Genomic DNA, 9,346 nt, shown 5'->3' with positions numbered 1-9,346 from the left:
ACTAAATTATGTTTTTGAAGTATTGTGTAAGAAGGAAGTATTTATTTGTGGTTTGTCCGTCGTGGACGGCTAACATTTTGTTGAGGAGATATTTATGCGAGTATGAGAACTATTTATGATTTGTGGAAGTTACAATTTGATGTTAAAAGGAGATACTAGGGAAATGGATGTAAGAGGTTATTAGGAGTTAATTAAGAGAGAGAATTGAATTATTAAGGAAAGCAAGAAACATGTTATTTCTTTGAAGTATGTAGATAGTGGGACGTGAGTTTAACACAGGGATGACTGCAATAAGGAAGAGTAAGGTAGACGGAGAAAGTAGTATAAAAGTTTACTCTTTATAAGAAGGAGATAGGGATAATTACTACTGATAGACGTACAAACTATAGAACAATGGAATTGGACAGTGGAGAAAGTTTTTAGAAGGGAGACGGGAAGTAGAGATATATATTGTATTTTGAAGTTCTGTTACAGCATATGCCGAAAAGAAGAGATTGCAGAGAAAAAAACGTCGGAGTCGGCGTAAAGGTGCTGGGTTTTGTAGTATGATGTGCCTGTAGTTAGAAAAAAAAGGGACATACTAAAACACTAACCTTGATCACCATCAATTTTCCTCTTAATGTTCATTGTGATGATGAGGAAACCATTACCTTTATACTAATAGTGAAAAGAAAACAGAAAGTGTACATGGGGATAAAATATGTTGATCTGTTAAAATAGATGTAAAGTTATGGAGGGATTTAATAAGGAGAACTTGTACATAGTTTTTAATACGGAATTTTGTAAAGTCTCTTAGTAGTTTACTATTTATAAAGCTTGTAATGTGTTTTAAGGGAGAAGGGGTTTTTAATAATAACTTTTGCTTTGATAAAGATTGGTAGAGCAACCCAGAAACTAAGACAGGTGATAATAATATGTAAATTAGAAAATTTGGGGATGTAAGATGGACAAAGGTGTTCACAATGTTGTATTATACAAGAAGTCATCAAGAACAATGCATCATCATCGCGGTCAGATCGACGGCAGAACTGAGTAGAGCGGTTAGGCATGAGAGGAAGGAACACTGAGTGTGGGTGCCCGGTACGTTAGCTTTCGAGATGACGAAAGGAAATGCCTTTATGGGAGCAACAGTCCAAGAGGATAACACCTCTGTCGAAAACTACGGGGATCAACGACGAGACCTGGATAGAGTCGACATGTGACATAGCGCGATCTTTATTCATGCGGAAGTCACATGCGATCTTCATAACAATAGTTTTGCTAAAGTGATAGATACTTACCACTTCTGTCGCAAACTGTTTAGAGCAGCATAAGGAGATATGGTGGATGTCCACCAAACCGGAATGGAGGCGGACGTGTTACATCAATGACGAACGAATGTTTGAATTCACCAGAAGAAGAAAAGGCTCATTTCTGTAACCCAAGATACAGAATGGCTGAAACTATCGTCATGCCATACGGAATCCAGCAACTGCGGAACATTGCCTGAACATTCATGGGAGTAAGCAAGAGAATGACGGAAGGCTGTCCAATCTATCCTGAAGAACAATCTGATACCGTAAAGAGTGCACAACGACTTGAAAGAAAGTACTATAAGAATGGATTATACGATAATATACGATAAGGAATGTGAAAAGGAGTGGAGTGTCAGAGATATCCTTCTGAAAGTGAAAACCAGTAAAATTACTTAACTACCGCTGCCAACACTTGTGTTGTAGTAATTGACTTAACAGTTGCTTCATTATAGCTGTTTAGTGTGCACTTGCGAGCGCGCTACTCGCTGATCGCATCTGTAGGCAATCGTCTTAGGCCCGGCTTGTACCGTATTTATTCCAGCAATGAAGTAAATGTTTCTTACATAGCATTTTCACTCAAAAACGTCCATATTGGCTGCTGGTTGTGTCAAACTGGCGCTTCACATTCTTTGGATTAAATGGAGCTTTAGGGACTGAGAAATGATTGTGCGCTACTAAATCCTGAACACCGCCGACAGCAACTTAGCATCACATGTATATCATGACTGTATGATACTTCTAGAGTATGCAGAGTATACATGGAAAGAAATTTACTTACTGAAACATAATATTGCAGTCAAATTTGTGATGTTTACAAGGACGAGACAACGAAGGAGTTAATGTTTCGTAAATACGTCTAAATGTTCACGTGAGAATGTGGCGTAGGTGCAAAGTGATGCAGTGATTAGATACATCATGTCTTGGGTGATGTCGCCACGTCCTTTCATGGCGATGACGAAGTGAAAGATACTGTCGCAAGCTGATTATCGCTTCTGGCAGCAGATTGGTACAACGAGGATGTACAAAAACTAGTTCCACAAAATAGTAACAGTTTAAGGGATAGAAGGAATCATACAAAAAAAGTTACATATTTATTATATATTGTTTGTATTGTTGCTCTCATCTTAGTACGAAAAGTCCCCATCCAAATGCTTGTTTTTAGTTTTAACAATGAAAGTGTCAAAAGGCGACAGCACTTATCCTATTTCTTACCAGCTCTTTCTACAGATCTACAGGTTTTGGGAAGTAGAAACAAGTGTGTTGCTCAACATGGTTAAAAAGGCCATGATTTTTAGAATTATTTGTTGCAGCTGCCTATACAAGTATGCAAAAATTGGAGTAGACTAAATTGCGTACTTATACTATTTTGCGGAATTATTCTTTTTAAATAGTTTACTATTTTATTACTAGATTATTACCAGAATGAGATTTTCACTCTGCAGCGGAGTGTGCGCTGATATGAAACTTCCTGGCAGATTAAAACTGTGTGCCCGACCGAGACTCGAACTCGGGACCTTTGCCTTTCGCGGACAAGTGCTCTACCAACTGAGCTACCGAAGCACGACTCACGCCCGGTACTCACAGCTTTACTTCTGCCAGTACCTCGTCTCCTACCTTCCAAACTTTACAGAAGCTCTCCTGCGAACCTAGCAGAACTAGCACTCCTGAAAGAAAGGATATTGCGGAGACATGGCTTAGCCACAGCCTGGGGGATGTTTCCAGAATGAGATTTTCACTCTGCAGCGGAGTGTGCGCTGATATGAAACGTCCTGGCAGATTAAAACTGTGTGCCCTACCGAGACTCGAACTCGGGACCTTTGCCTTTCGCGGGCAAGTGCCCTACCAACTGAGCTACCGAAGCACGACTCACTCCCGGTACTCACAGCTTTACTTCTGCCAGTACCTCATCTCCTACCTTCCAAACTTTACAGAAGCTCTCCTGCGAACCTAGCAGAACTAGCACTCCTGAAAGAAAGGGTATTGCGTGAGTCGTGCTTCGGTAGCTCAGTTGGTGGAGCACATGCCCGCGAAAGGCAAAGGTCCCGAGTTCGAGTCTCGGTCGGGCACACAGTTTTAATCTGCCAGGACGTTTCATATCAGCGCACACTCCGCAGCAGAGTGAAAATCTCATTCTGGAAACATCCCCCAGGCTGTGGCTAAGCCATGTCTCCGCAATATCCTTTCTTTCAGGAGTGCTAGTTCTGCTAGGTTCGCAGGAGAGCTTCTGTAAAGTTTGGAAGGTAGGAGACGAGGTACTGGCAGAAGTAAAGCTGTGAGTACTGGGCGTGAGTCGTGCTTCGGTAGCTCAGTTGGTAGAGCACTTGCCCGCGAAAGGCAAAGGTCCCGAGTTCGAGTCTCGGTCGGGCACACAGTTTTAATCTGCCAGGAAGTTTCACTAGATTATTAATTTGATTAGCTTCTTTTTATACCAGGGTTAGAACTTAAATAGTGGCAACACTGCTGTGGAGACACTGTACAATGGAATCTACTATTGTCACCAATAGCCCACGTTGTTGACATACCTACCTCTCCTCCGAGCAAATGGACTCGCCGTCACCAGCATGCGCACAATCGAGGGGAAAAAGTCACTTGTAAGCGAGCGGTCTAACGTAACAGTGTCCCATCATTTTGCACGACAATGCGCGAGCGCATACAGCGCAAACTGTGGCTGCTCTGTTCGGTCGATGGGACTGGGAAGTACTGTACCATCCACCATACTCCCCGAACCGAAGTCCTTGTGACTTTGATTTGATTCCAAAGTTGAAGGAACCACTTCGTGGCATTCGCTTCAGAGCTGTTCCAGAGATTCGACAGGCAGTAGACCGCTCCATTCGCACCATCAACAGAACAGGCTCTGCCAAAGGTATACCACGCCTTCCACATCGCTGGTGACTACTTTGAAGGACAGTAACAAGTGCAAACATGCAGCTCTTTTGTATCGGTTGTGAATAAATAGTTGCCAATATTTAAGTTCCAACCCTCGTGTAATTCACCCGTCCGAATAGCCTTGGATGTCAATGCGCCACTTGCGGGACGGATAGACGAGGACCGTGTGCTGGCCAGCCTAGATGTGGTTTTAGGCGGTTTTCCGCGTCCCATTTGGTGAATACCTGGCTGGTACCCAAGTCTCGCCTCAGTTACATGATTCGTAAATATTTAGAAAACGTTCTCTCACTTTCACATAACACTACACCCAGACAGCTGAAGTACACATACTTGTCCCAGGGCGGCGACAGGAAGGGCATCTGCCCACCCCTTGAACTAATCACGCCATATCCGTTAATAACTATACCGCACCTGCACCGATGTGGGACAGAGGTACAAGAAAAATAAGAAGAATAATTTCTTTCAATACGATTTATTTCCAAACGTGTCAAACACTGCAGACTCTTAAAGCCTAGAACAATTTGTGCATCTTTTACTTTCCAGCTAAGTAGAACACTCTTGTCGGATGGCCCCCATATTAAAAACAGAAACTGCCTGTGAACACAAGAAACTATAACATTTCTGAACCACTAGTCATTCTGAAATAGCACACGGTACAAAAGTACTACCATACCCCACTAACACTTGCTATAAAAATACACACTCCGTCCTTAGGCCACGAGTGGCCTACCGGGACCATCCGACCGACTTGTCATCCTCATGGAGGATGTGGATAGGAGGGGCGTGGGGTCAGCACACCGCTCTCCCGGTCGTTACGAGGGTATTCTTGACTGAAGCCGCAGCTATTCGGTCGAGTAGCTCCTCAATTGGCATCACGAGGCTGAGTGCACCCCGCAAAATGGCAACAGCGCATGGCGTCCTGGATGGTCATCCATCCAAGTGCCGACCACGCCCGACAGCGCTTAACTTCGGTGAGCTCACGGGAACCGGTGTATCCACTGCGGCAAGGCAATTGCCACTTGCTGTAAAAATGAGTGTATTCTGTTAATTTTCTCTTGCTGTACCATTCTGCTTTCAGATATTTGTTTTATTTGTTAATTTTGGATTTAGGCAACACTGGTCGTACGACCAGCAATAGTTAGTGTAGAAGAGCGACAGATGAGTAGAAAGACTGGTTCGGTCCAAGTAAAAAACACAATAAAATCAGGTAGCGCAACAAATAAAAAATTGAAAAGAAGAAATCATGTAAATCAAGATTTACAAACAATTCGTCCAGACATTTCTTTAAATTACCAATGACTCATATTAGGGGCTCTTAACCAACTTACAGGTTGTCTTCAATATCTCTATCCTGATAACAAAACAGCCTCCAAAAGTAGTTAGTAGCTACATCACGGCTACTCGCGACAGTGCTGTGGCTCCGGAGCCATACCAAATTCAGCAACACTTCCAACTTGATCGGCAGCAAAGTCGGCCCTCCTTCCCAGCTGCAACTACAGGTCCAGCCGCCTGGTCGATGTCATTCTGTCTTGCCCCCACCCCTGAGACTCCGCGACAGCGCGTGTCGTACTGCCTCTGGTCGAGCTGGAGCAACTGCACCATGTATATGGCTCGGAGATGTCGCTCGACACAACATTCGGGATGTTCAAGTGCCGTGCTAGCACCAAAGAAACTTTCATTGCGTTACAGTAAGTCGACAGAATACGGGATGGTTATAATTAAAGAGCAGCTACTCACAGAGATCCAGTGTAGGTTGTAATTATCGTGTAAGAGCGAAACATGGTCGATATTCTAATGCGTTAGCACGGAACCGACCTACGTTGGGAAGAAATTAGTTCAAGTTTCGGCCACCAGGTGCAAATCTGGCACTGCGAATGCAAGAAATCGTGTATAAATGTTTCCATATGTAATGGATTAGGAACGGGATATGGGATGAAAAGGTCAAAAAAGACAGAAAGGCATAACATTGGTTTCGTTATTATTAACTGCCGCTTGCATAATTTGTTCATGCTATACAGTGCCCAATTTGCTGCTGGTGGTAAATAGTTTCGGCATTAACGCATTTAAAATTATAAAGAATGTAGCAACCGTTAACGGAAACATAATTTATTTATCTTGTTGCAAATCGATTTCGACTGATAGTCGAAATCGATTTGTAACAAGATAAATATGTTTCCTCGATTGGTTGCTACATTTTTTATAATTTTATATTCCACGGTCGCTGCATAAAAAGGGAATCTTATGGAGACCAACATTCAAAAATTAACGCATTTGTATATCTGACAAGTTTCGTTACCATACTATAATTACAGCCCACGCCGTACCTACGTGAGTAGCTGCACTTCAGTTATAACCAGCAGGTAGTGTAATACACTATGGAGAATTAATTATAGTCATCATTACATTATTCCCAAATCTATCCTTAGAACGGCTTCATCTGGAGTATCTTATTCAAGGTATTTTGAGTCTAGATATACAACTACAAGTTCTTAATTTTTTTAAATTACTAGGGTACAATACTTTAAATCTTCATATACCAATATAATTTGTTTATAGGCCGATCTTGGTAAATGGTGACACACTGCAGGAAATGATCCGTGAGAGGTTCAAGTACAAAGAAAGTCACATGGACACTAGGCTAGAAATGCGTTCCAAGGGAGGTACATCCGATTGAAGGTGGAGATAAAAGATCTTTGACAATGTAGGTTTCAGAGATTGAAAGCATACACGAGAAAGCAGCAGGAATGTGGGAAATTTCTGTCTGTACTAGTGTTTTAACTCCGTGCTTATAGAGGACAGTAATGTCGTCCATGACGGCGGCGAGCCCACAATCATCCTTACACAACGCCTCACTGGCGAGGCATATCTGCACTTCCTATGGGTTAGCTCTGTCTCCCTTGCTGGAAGACGTGGCTTTCGTGGTACAAAATATAATGGGGCTTCAGTTCACTTTCGCTTTTCCTTGGGGAGGTATCTGTATATCATTGACTCTGGCCGATGTATCGGACGAGGGAAGGCCGGTCAGTTGCGATCGCGGATGTTTGCACTCGGCAGTGTTCGCCGGAAATTTGCGGTCACCCCCTTCACCAGGTAGTTTGTGCAGCGATCCCTCAAGCAGGCCCTTCCTTGTACTCGTCGTGTCCGCTTTCGAGTCGTCGCCTTCGCATCTTACCCGACAAAGCCTCATCCGACATCTCGGGTGCTTGAAATCACGTTGCCAAACGAAAATACTGATATAATTATTGACGGTGCCTCACTATGTAGATGGATTTCAGCTATAGTAGTTGCATGTAACACGATCTTGCAGTATTTTCAGCTACCGTCCCATTGTACCGAAATACAGAGCTATTTTCAATATGCGGAAGTCGAAGTTCACCGACGGATAAAACCACGAAAATATAATTAATGTAGAGTAATGAAATTTCCGGAATACATTTGTTGGGAAATATGTGTGAGTGATTAACATTACAAGATCACAGGTTAATGTAAGCGCGAAATAAGCCACTGCAAATATACCGTAACGTAAATGGACATTTGGAGAAAGGGAAAAGAAGTTTTTGTTATGATACCTGTGAATTATAAATTATTTCAAGACTGTGTACGTGTGCGCCATGTATAACAAATAATAAAGATTGTAAATTATTATTATAAAAACACAAATATCAATGTAATTAACAAAACACAGTTTTTTGTATAATCTCTGTGTAACATAGGCCATGAAGATCAGAGACAATGCTTTTATTGAACGAGCTCTCCTGTTTTGTTTCGTCTATCGGTAGGCCGCCATTGTAGTGCTGTCTGATAATTAAGTTTCATCTGTATTTTGAAAGATATAATAGAAATTGTTATTAGAAAGTGTGTATTATTGACTTAGTTGTCACCTCTCATGATCGCAACCGTTAATTCTCATTAACTAAGTTTTTACAGAACTTCGTAGTGCAGGGAGCTCATCTCCCCTAGCAGAATTTAGCCGACCAATACGCTGACGATTCTTGTTATTAAATGTAAATGCGAGAGGCTTCTCAATTTTGATCTTTCATTAATTCCAAAGTTAAAAAGCGTAGTAAAAAATGTAATTTACTAAAATCCACAGCACTGAATGAGTTCAGTACGTTTCACTTTGGCCGCCTAACGGCAGAGGAGAGTCTCTCCAGTTTTGCCTCGCAAATAATGAACAAGAAATATTGAAAAAAATGTTCAAATGTGTGTGAAATCTTATGGGATGGCTCTGAGCACTATGGGACTCAACTGCTGTGGTTATAAGTCCCCTAGAACTTAGAACTACTTAAACCTAACTAACCTAAGGACAGCACACAACACCCAGCCATCACGAGGCAGAGAAAATCCCTGACCCCGCCGGGAATCGAACCCGGGAACCCGGGCGTGGGAAGCGAGAACGCTACCGCAGAAATCTTATGGGACTTAACTGTTAAGGTCATCAGTCGCTAAGCTTATACACCACTTAACCTAAATTATCCTAAGGACAAACACACACACCCATGTCCGAGGGAGGACTCGAACCTCCGCCGGGACCAGAAATACTGAAAATCATTACATTCCGCAATATCTCAGTTAATCTTTGTGTATTTTGGTACAGAAATAACCAGTAGCCCCTAAGACCCATATTAATAATTACAGTTTGCGTAAGAATACGCATATTTTCTTTTCTAAATAGCAGCGTTCACGCAAACTATTTATTAGAAGGCGGTGAGTCGGGCGTTGTGTTTAAAAAATATTACATCATACGTACTTCGGGATAGCCGATGTCTGTACGAGTGTTATTGCGGTAGAAGTTAATTAAAAGTCTCATGCTAGCCCACAATATTTAAAGCCACCCCCAAACAAAACCATAAAATATATAATTATAAAAACGAAAAAATATATATAATTATCCTGTGATAAAGTGGCCACACACACTCATATATACACTTATACCGTGATAACTACTAAGTTGTGAAACCGCCAGAATGTTGAATGAAAGCGTGCAGACGTGAGTGCATCGTGTTGTAGAGGTGCCGGTTGGCAGTTTGTCGATCAGTACAGAGACGGTGAATACTGGTTGTGGATGATGCTGGAATTCTTGTCCGATGATATCCCACATGTGCTCTATTGGAGACAGATGTGGTGATCGAGTAGGCCAAGGCGATATTGCAGCACTCTGCAAA

At 42.2% G+C, this 9,346-nt stretch overlaps 1 pseudogene; it reads right to left on the bottom strand.

Moving 5' to 3' along the window:
* Nucleotides 1-5,080: 5,080 nt before the first annotated feature.
* LOC126253846 (5S ribosomal RNA) lies at nucleotides 5,081-5,198 on the bottom strand (annotated as a pseudogene).
* Nucleotides 5,199-9,346: the final 4,148 nt, after the last annotated feature.

Source organism: Schistocerca nitens, chromosome 4, assembly GCF_023898315.1.
Source record: "Schistocerca nitens isolate TAMUIC-IGC-003100 chromosome 4, iqSchNite1.1, whole genome shotgun sequence".
Taxonomy (NCBI): domain Eukaryota; kingdom Metazoa; phylum Arthropoda; class Insecta; order Orthoptera; family Acrididae; genus Schistocerca; species Schistocerca nitens.
Note: the sequence above shows the minus strand (reverse complement) of the source record. Positions and strands in the feature narration are given on the sequence as shown.